At 35.7% G+C, this 8650-nt stretch overlaps 1 pseudogene across 1 annotated transcript; it reads left to right on the top strand.

Moving 5' to 3' along the window:
- Positions 1-4206: 4206 nt before the first annotated feature.
- On the top strand, positions 4207-7419 carry LOC128598355 (60 kDa heat shock protein, mitochondrial-like; annotated as a pseudogene). The gene is made up of 2 exons (XR_008383617.1): positions 4207-4245; positions 5738-7419. The product of XR_008383617.1 is annotated as a 60 kDa heat shock protein, mitochondrial-like (transcript).
- The last annotated feature ends 1231 nt before the right edge of the window (positions 7420-8650 follow it).

Below are 8650 nucleotides of genomic sequence, written 5' to 3'. Positions count from 1 at the left end.
TAAGTCATCTCAGTTAATGTGTCACTCTCCACATACATGTTACATATAAGGAAAGTGAGCTGCACTAAAATTAGAAAACTTGAGAAGACTGAGAATAGCAACACTTCTTTCCTTAAAGGAATAAAAATTTCACTTTTCAGTGATCAACTTCTAAAAAATTTGAACAAAATGGGAATGTTGAAAATATAAAAATAACTGAAACAATAGTGCCTGCTCATCAAGAATTAAAATATAAATAATTATAACTTAATAAAACAGATGTCTTAACAATCACAAACTAATGTGAGCAGTCTTATTTTCCTTCATCTCTGAAACTCTGTATTTATACAGTGAATACGTGAAATTACTTTAGAAAGATATTAAGAGTAATCAGTGAACACAGGGAGTGTAATACCCAAGAAAGAAAATAGAAAATGTAGAAAATAGAATAAAGAAAATCATTCTACTTTGTTCATGTAGAAAAATAATAGAAAATTCTATGCAACTTGCCTACACAGGGCATGAATTAGCTAGCTTTTGACTAGTATTAAGGTAATTGAAATCTGGAAACAAAATATTATAAATTTTTATTAAAGAAGTAAAATAATTTATTACAAATGCAGGGTTTAGATGTCGAATTTCATGAATAATGATCATTCTAATTTCCGTGTGAATATATGTGCTCATTCAAGTGGTGTTTCAAGCATAAGAGCCTGTGTATACTCACTCATGAGGTAATTATTAAATTCAGACATTTTGAAATACTCTTATTAAACACAGCTATTATTAAAACTTAAATTATATAAATGTATATTTGCAAATAATAAGAATGATGTTCATAGTGAAAACTCATCATTTCCTGATGGTTCCATGTTACAAATTCACATGTGCTTGAGAACACCTGTGTGGCAGAAATAGCATAGCATAGTGCGCTACTACACCTCTCTGTTGCAATTTGTTCAGGGATGGTACATTTATAGCTTGAAATTGGCCAGGAGAGGATTATTTCAACCACTAAAATCAACAAACTCTATAAATTGAGGCTATTTTTCCCTGAGAGTCAGTTGTTAAACATTTGTACACTACCGTATATAGTTATACAGTTATTTTTATTAATTCCCAATGATCACTGTGCCAGTGATGTACAAAGTCAGCCAGATGGAAATAAAAATGTAAACTTTATTAATGACGAAGCTGCTTGCAGAAGCTGCTTTTAGATCTACAGGCAAACAAACTTCCCATTCCTTTGCTACATAATTATATAGATTTACTCCTGGTTTCCAACCCAGTTGACATCTGCAAGCTACCCTGGAGCAATCGGTTCTGAAATCAGCCACTCTGTGGGCAGACAAATCTAAAGATGTGGGACAGAGAGAGGAAGGGCTGAGCCAAGCATGCTCTACAACTTCTCTCAAAGGCAGAGCATCAGTTAGTTTATGTTTGGCTTCTTGGCACAGAAACATCCAAAATACCAAGACTAAACAAGACAGAACCTACATCATAATAGTTTGGAGGTCTATGTTTCATGTGTGGAATGGTGCTGTTTAATCTGCTGTTCTGCTGTCTTGACCAGGTCACCTCATGTTGCAAGGCTACCTCAGAAGCACCATCTCATCTGCATTCAGCCAGCAGGATGGAGAAGCGAAAGAGAGAATCCACCTTTCCTTCTTAAGAGACTCCCTAAATTGCCATGCAACACTTTGATCTCATCGGTGAAAACTTAGTCACATGGCCACAGCTAGCTACAATGAAAACTGGTAAATATAGTCTTTTAGCTGGGTATATTGATGCTTAGGATAAATTTTATATTTTTATTACTAAAAATAAGAAGGGGTGATATATGGAGAACCTTTGCTGTCCTTGCCAATCGCATGATTAATTGATTGAGAAAAGAGGCCAGAAATATTAATGTCACTGAATGTGAAATCAAAAACAGAAGGTATGGTAAACCCATGATCCTACGGAAACATCTGCTTTCCCATTACTTGAATCTATTGCAATGAAGACAATGGATAATGGAAATTTTACCCAGAAGAGCATATATAATAATGAGATTGAAAACCACTGAAAAGGACTCCACAAAAACAGTAAGGGCTATAAGGAACTAAAGAATTCTTATAACTTAGTAGTCTTATAACTTGGTTATAACATGGGGAGAGAAATTACATGTTCCTACAAAGTATCCCATGTTTAACATTTTAAAAAATCTATTTTTAATAACATATAATTGCAACTCATTAATTGTGATCAGTTTGTAAGAAACATCTACATTACAAGAAGGCTATGATGTGGTATACTCTAAAGGGAAAAAAGAACAACTTGATTATATTACATTACCAATTATCTCCAAAACTGGATTAAAAGAATGTCATAAGTCTTTAAAAGTGAGCTTAATTAGTGTATAAAAATAATCTGCAAGCAGGCAGATTACTTTAGAATAAATCTGGCTTTCTGAAGAAATTGAGGGTGTTTACAGAATGTCATCCTAAGTAGATTAATCATTATCATAGAGTGTATTTGTGTATCAAGCACTTTTTTATAGGCAGTATGAGTTTAAATCTCATTTTAAAGCTTGTCTAAATTTTGGCAAATTCTGAAACACTGATGTCTGTAATGAGATTTTACTCTAAATTCTAATTTTTGCAAGGACACAGAAAGTTATGTATCACTAATGTACTATTCGAACCTTGATAAAATGCCTGAAATAAATACTATGTCATTATAAAGTAATTCCAACTAGAGGAGCATATTGAATGTGCCTTAATATTCCTTGGTAATGTGACTTTACAGTACTTTTGTAAGCATCAATGCAGAGACACTTAACGTCTTGTGATTAAGTGAGCATGTTTTAAACATTTCTGATTTGTACAGAACTAGCAATAAATCTTTATGTTTGCAGATGCTTTTAAGGAAGAATAATCTCCATCTACAGAACAGAAGTTTTAACATTTGCCAAATATCATGCCCTTGCTCTAAGATTTCCTTTGTGTTCAATTTCAACATATGAATCACTTTTAATCAGAGAAAATAAGCAGATAATCAAATGCAAAGTAGCAGAAGCTGATAGTGAATTTTGTTCTGATGAGAACTAAACTTCTGCCTATGTCATATAATTTTGCTTTCAAAGATATAACTATTAAGACATGGAAAAGTCTAGGCAAATCTATAATACATTTCTCCAAGAAGCTAGAAAAACTTTCCTTATAACCTTTATGTATTTTTATTGCAGAAGAGGTCATAGCTTCCCTGGTGTCACAAGTACACCCACGTCACACGCCTCATCAATTCTCAGTCTGTGTGGAGCCCTTCAGTCAATACCAAGGATCATATCAGAAGCACTAGAAAAAGCTCAATGGATCTAGTTACCCTCATTTGTTGAGCCTGCAAGGTTAAACAAGTCTAATTAAAGATGGTGGTGAATTTTAAATGATTTTCACATCCATTTTTCTATCCTCCAGACATTCAAAAGACCTGAATGTTAACATTGTCTCCAGGCTCATTTTTGATGACATAAACCTGACATAGTATGAGGCAGCTCATGCAAAAACAGAAGTAGAAAAATTACCAGATACTGTGAATAGTGAATTATTATTTTTTTTTTTTTGAGTAAGAGAATGGATAAGCTTTTGGTTGCCTTAATCCAGTGTGGGTCTCTGTGATGGGGTTTTGAAGGCAATATCACAAATCACCCGTGGTTACAGGAAAAAAGACCGACGGTAGGCTATAGAATATTGTAAAATGCCCAACGATGTACTTTTAAATAGATTTAGTTTGTGATGATGGATAAGGCAAGTTAAGTACTAAAGATAAGGGTATGACAAGAATTTGGGAATCAATTTTGAATGTTGGTGAGTTAAGATTATCAGATCATCCACTTCCATACTTCTCATTTGGAATAAGTGTGGTTTCTCAGAGTTTGGGGTGAACACTGTGGTGATGTTAATCTGATATCAGGGTTCCACAGTGAAGTTTGAGAGACAGAAGCAAAATAATACTAAAAGGCAGGTACAGATTCCTGGCTTTTGCTTAAAATGTACAAAGTGGGAGATATTGCTCCCAATATAAAAATAGACAAAGATGGATAATCTACAAAACCCTAAGATTTGGGGGAACCGGTCTGAGAGCTGAGGTTGCAGGTCAGCTATGTAAATTAATGTCTATGGAAACACAGGCACTTGCAAAGGAAGACAGCACATGGACACAAACTCATGTAGAGCAAATAAAGGGATGAAAACCAGTCTTCTACGCCAGCAATCAAGAATTCAGGTATTTTCTTACAGATTGTCGAAGGTCAAATGCAGATTAGTGTGACAGTGTAAAAACACTTGCACCTGTACATGTATCAGTAGTTATTAACCCAATCCCAGTCTCTTCTTCAAGAAACACCATTGAGTACTCAGGAGAAAGAAAGTGGGTGGGTGGATAATGGAGGAAACATCCGTCAGTGTTGCTGGACTGGGGAAAGGGAGTGCTCACTACTTCAGAAAAAGTAGAAAGCCTTGCTAAAACTCCTCCTAAATTATTACTTCCACAGGATAAACAAACAAACAAACAACAAAAACAATGGTAAACTGCTATGAAAAGGGAAACAAATCTGCTGTATCCTGAGACAAAGGGCGAGACTCCCGGTAGCTGGGAGAAAAGAAGGTAACATACCTTGTACAAATGAGAAAGGGTCATGGCTGCACCCTTTTCTATGCCACAAAAGAGCCTTTACAGTTAAGTGAAATAGAGAAAGCCCCATTCCAAAGATCTAGGGACTCAGTGACAATTTCTGCATGAGTGTGGACCAGAAAAACAGAGAATGTTCCCACACTGACACAGGTGGCCACTTGCGGCATAAACAGTCTTCTATTGGGGGAGGAAGGAAAGCATGGAGACACATTTTCTCTGGGAAAACAGTGAGAAAAGACCCAAAGCTGAGGGTCGAAAGAATGAGAAAAAGACTTCAACTGCCCAGGCCACACCTCACGCACTAGTTAACACTAAATAAATTACAATGCTAGTGGTACAACAAAATAACCTAAAGAATAGCAACATTGAAATTTAGATCAACTTATGACTACATTAATGCAATGTCCCCATGGTAAAGCCCTAAGAGAAGGAGCCACTTCCAAGGCCAGAATTGAAAAAGACTACTGTAGTCTCTTCATTCCAAAAAATGATGGGGCGGTGTCTGTGGCTCAAAGGAGTGGGGCACCGGCCCCATATGCCGGAGGTGGCAGGTTCAAACCCAGCTCTGGCCAAAAACTGCAAAAAAAAAAAAAAAAAAAAAAGATGTTTAATTTCAATGAAGTAATAAACAACACATAGAAAAGCAAGAAAAAAATGACCCAATGCCAAGAGACAAAGCACTAACAGTTTCAAATTTAGATATAGCTCAATTTGTGGAACTACTCAATAGACAATTTATAATAATCATCATGAACATGTTCAAGACTTTGGTAGAAGAGATGTACAATATGTATGAACAGAAGAAAAGCACAGATGGGAAACTGAAACTGTAAGAAAAAGTAAAATTGAAATGTCAGAAAAATAACTCAGGTTAATATCTCATGAACATCCCATAGGAACATCTTTGAAAGATTCACTGTGATACTTAGACAACAGAGAAATCAATGGACTTTAGGATACAGCAGTAGAAATTACCTAAACTGAAACATAAACAGAAACAAACATATTAAAAATGTATTAAAAAAAAAAACAACTGCATTTAAAATTTCACCGCCAACAACCTGCCACGCCGTGCCTTCGCCAGATAAGACCAGTGTCCAGGTCACTGGTTCCCCATCTCACTTGAACTTATGCCAAAGATGTAAAATTTGGTGCAGATGCCCGAGCCTTAGTGCTTCAAGGTATAGACCTTTTAGCCAATGCTGTAGCCGTTACAATGGGTCCAAAGGGAAGAACAGTGATTATTGAACAGAGTTGAGAAAGTCCCAAAGTAACAAAAGATGGTGTGACTGTTGCAAAGTCAATTGACTTAAAGGATAAATATAAAAATATTGGAGCTAAACTTGTTCAAGATGTTGCCAATAGCACAAATGAAGAGGCTCGGGATGGTACCACCATTGCCACTGTGTTCGCATGGTCTACTGCCAAGGAAGGCTTTGAAAAGATTAGCAAAGGTGCTAATCCAGTGGAAATTGGGAGAGGTGTGATGTTAGTTATTGATGCTGTCATTGCTGGACTGAAGAAGCAGTCTAAACCCATGATAACCCCTGAAGAAATCCCTCAGGTGGCTACGGTTTTTGTAAATGGAGACAAAGAAATTGGCAGCATCATTTCTGATGCAATGAAAAAGGTTGGAAGAAAAGGTGTCATCACAGTAAAGGATGGAAAAGCACTGTATAATGAATTAGAAATTATTGAAGGCATGACGTTTGATTGAAGCTATATTTCTCCATACTTTATTAATACATCAAAATTTCAGAAATGTGAATTCCAGGATGCCTATGTTCTAGTAAGTGAAAAGAAAATTTCTAGTGTTCAGTCAATCGTACCTGCTCTTGAAATTGCCAGTGCTCACCGTAAGCCCTTGGTCCTAATTGCTGAAGATGTTGATGGAGAAGCTCTAAGCACTCTTTTGAATAGGCTAAAAGTTGATCTCCAAGTTGTAACAGTCAAAGCTCCAGGTCTTGGTGATAATAGAAAGAATCAGGTTAAAGACATGGCTATTGCTACTAGTGGTGCAGCCTTCGGAGAAGAGGGGTTGACCCTAAATCGTGAAGATGTTCAGCCTCACGACTTAGGAAAAATTGGAGATGTCATTGTGACCAAAGATGATACCATGCTCTTGAAAGGAAAAGGTGACAAGGCTTAAATTGAAAAAACGTATTCAAGAAATTGTTGAGCAGTTGGAGATTACATCTAGTGAATATGAAAAGGAAAAACTGAATGAACATCTGGAAAAACTTTCAGATGGATGGAGTAGCTGTGCTGAAGGTTGGTGGAGCAAATGATGTTGAAGTAAATGAAGAGAAATACAGAGTTACAGATGCCCTCAATGCCACAAGAGCTGCTGTTGAAGAAGGCATTGTTCTTGGAGGGGGTTGTGTCCTGCTTCGGTGCATTCCAGCCTTGGACTCATTAACTCCAGCTAATGAAGATCAAAACATTGGTATGGAAATTATTAAAAGAACACTCAAAATTCCTGCAATGACCATCGCTAAGAATGCAGGTGTCAAAGGATCTTTAATAGTGGAGAAAATAATGCAAAGTTCCACAGAAGTTGGTTATGATGCTATGATTGGAGATTTTGTGAATATGGTGGAAAAAGGAATCATTGATCCAACAAAGGCTGTAAGAACTGCTTTAGTGGATGCTGCTGGGGTGGCTTCTCTGTTAACTACAGCAGAAGTTGTAGTCACAGAACTTCCTAAAGAAGAGAAGGACCCTGGAATGGGTGCAATGGGTGGCTTGGGAGTTGGCATGTTCTGATTCCCAGAATAGTGCTTTACCATTAAGGAACTGTGACAGGAAGTTCAAGGCAGTGCTCCTGACCAATAACTTCAGAGAAGTCAGTTGAAGAAAGTGAAGAAAAGTCTGGCTGATGTTTGAGAGAATCACTATAACCATCAGTTACTGGTTTCAGTTGACAAATATAATGGTTTACTGCGTCATCCATTGTCCATGCCTACAGATAATTTATTTTGTATTTTTGAATAAAAAGACATTTGTACATTTCTGATACAGGGTGCAAGAGCCATGGACCAGTGTACTGCTTTCAACTTAAATCACTGAGGCATTTTAACTACTATTCTGTTAAAATCAGACTTTTAGCGCTTGCCATCACCAGATGAAAAGTTAAGAAGCAGCCTTTCTGTGGAGAGTAAGAATAATTGTTCACAAAGTAGAGAAATATCCAATTATGTGACAACTTTTGTGTAATAAAAATGTGTCTGACATTAAAAAAATAAAATTTGTGGAAGACAATATCAAATATGTGTAATTATTCAATTATGCTTACATAACAATTTGTAATTTGTTGTGAAAAATACCATAAGAGCTATGAAATGAGATAAGGGCTGAGAATTTTTTAAAAATAATAAAACTCATTAAACTATAGAGCCAAGAATATCAGAGAGATTCCCAGTCCAAGAAGAATACCCAAATTATAAGCCCTACACCTATAAAATTGAAACTCTAAACACCAAAAGTATAGAGAAAGTCTGGAAGGAAACCAAAGAGACTCACAAAATACAGAGAGCCTCATAAAAATTATATTTACTATAAAAAATGTAAAAGTCAGAGGACAGTGAAATAGCAACATTAAAGTGCTTAAAAAATATTCAACAACTCAGAATTCTGTGTTCTGTGAAAATATCATTCAAAAATAAGGAGTTATTATTGCAGTTTTAGACAAAGAAAACTTAGAAAAATTTTCATGCATAAAAATATTATAGGAGATAGTCATATGCATCTACTGGAAGAAATACAGATGTTCACAAACCCTTAAAATCAATTTAGATATACTAGATGTCTTTTTCTCATTTTTTCACTAAACAATCAGTTCCTGTCTATAGCAAAATTAAGAGAAATGCAAAGTAGGTTTATTGCATTCATAATTAAAATATTTTACAAAAATCTACAGAAGATAGGATTGAAGATATTATATTGGTTCTTATACTACCTGTGAAACAGTGTGATGTTATTTGAAGAGAGAATATAA

Source organism: Nycticebus coucang, chromosome 11 (assembly GCF_027406575.1).
Source record: "Nycticebus coucang isolate mNycCou1 chromosome 11, mNycCou1.pri, whole genome shotgun sequence".
NCBI classification, from domain to species: domain Eukaryota; kingdom Metazoa; phylum Chordata; class Mammalia; order Primates; family Lorisidae; genus Nycticebus; species Nycticebus coucang.
The sequence above is the reverse complement of the archived record's forward strand: the minus strand, read 5'-3'. Positions and strand labels throughout refer to the sequence as shown.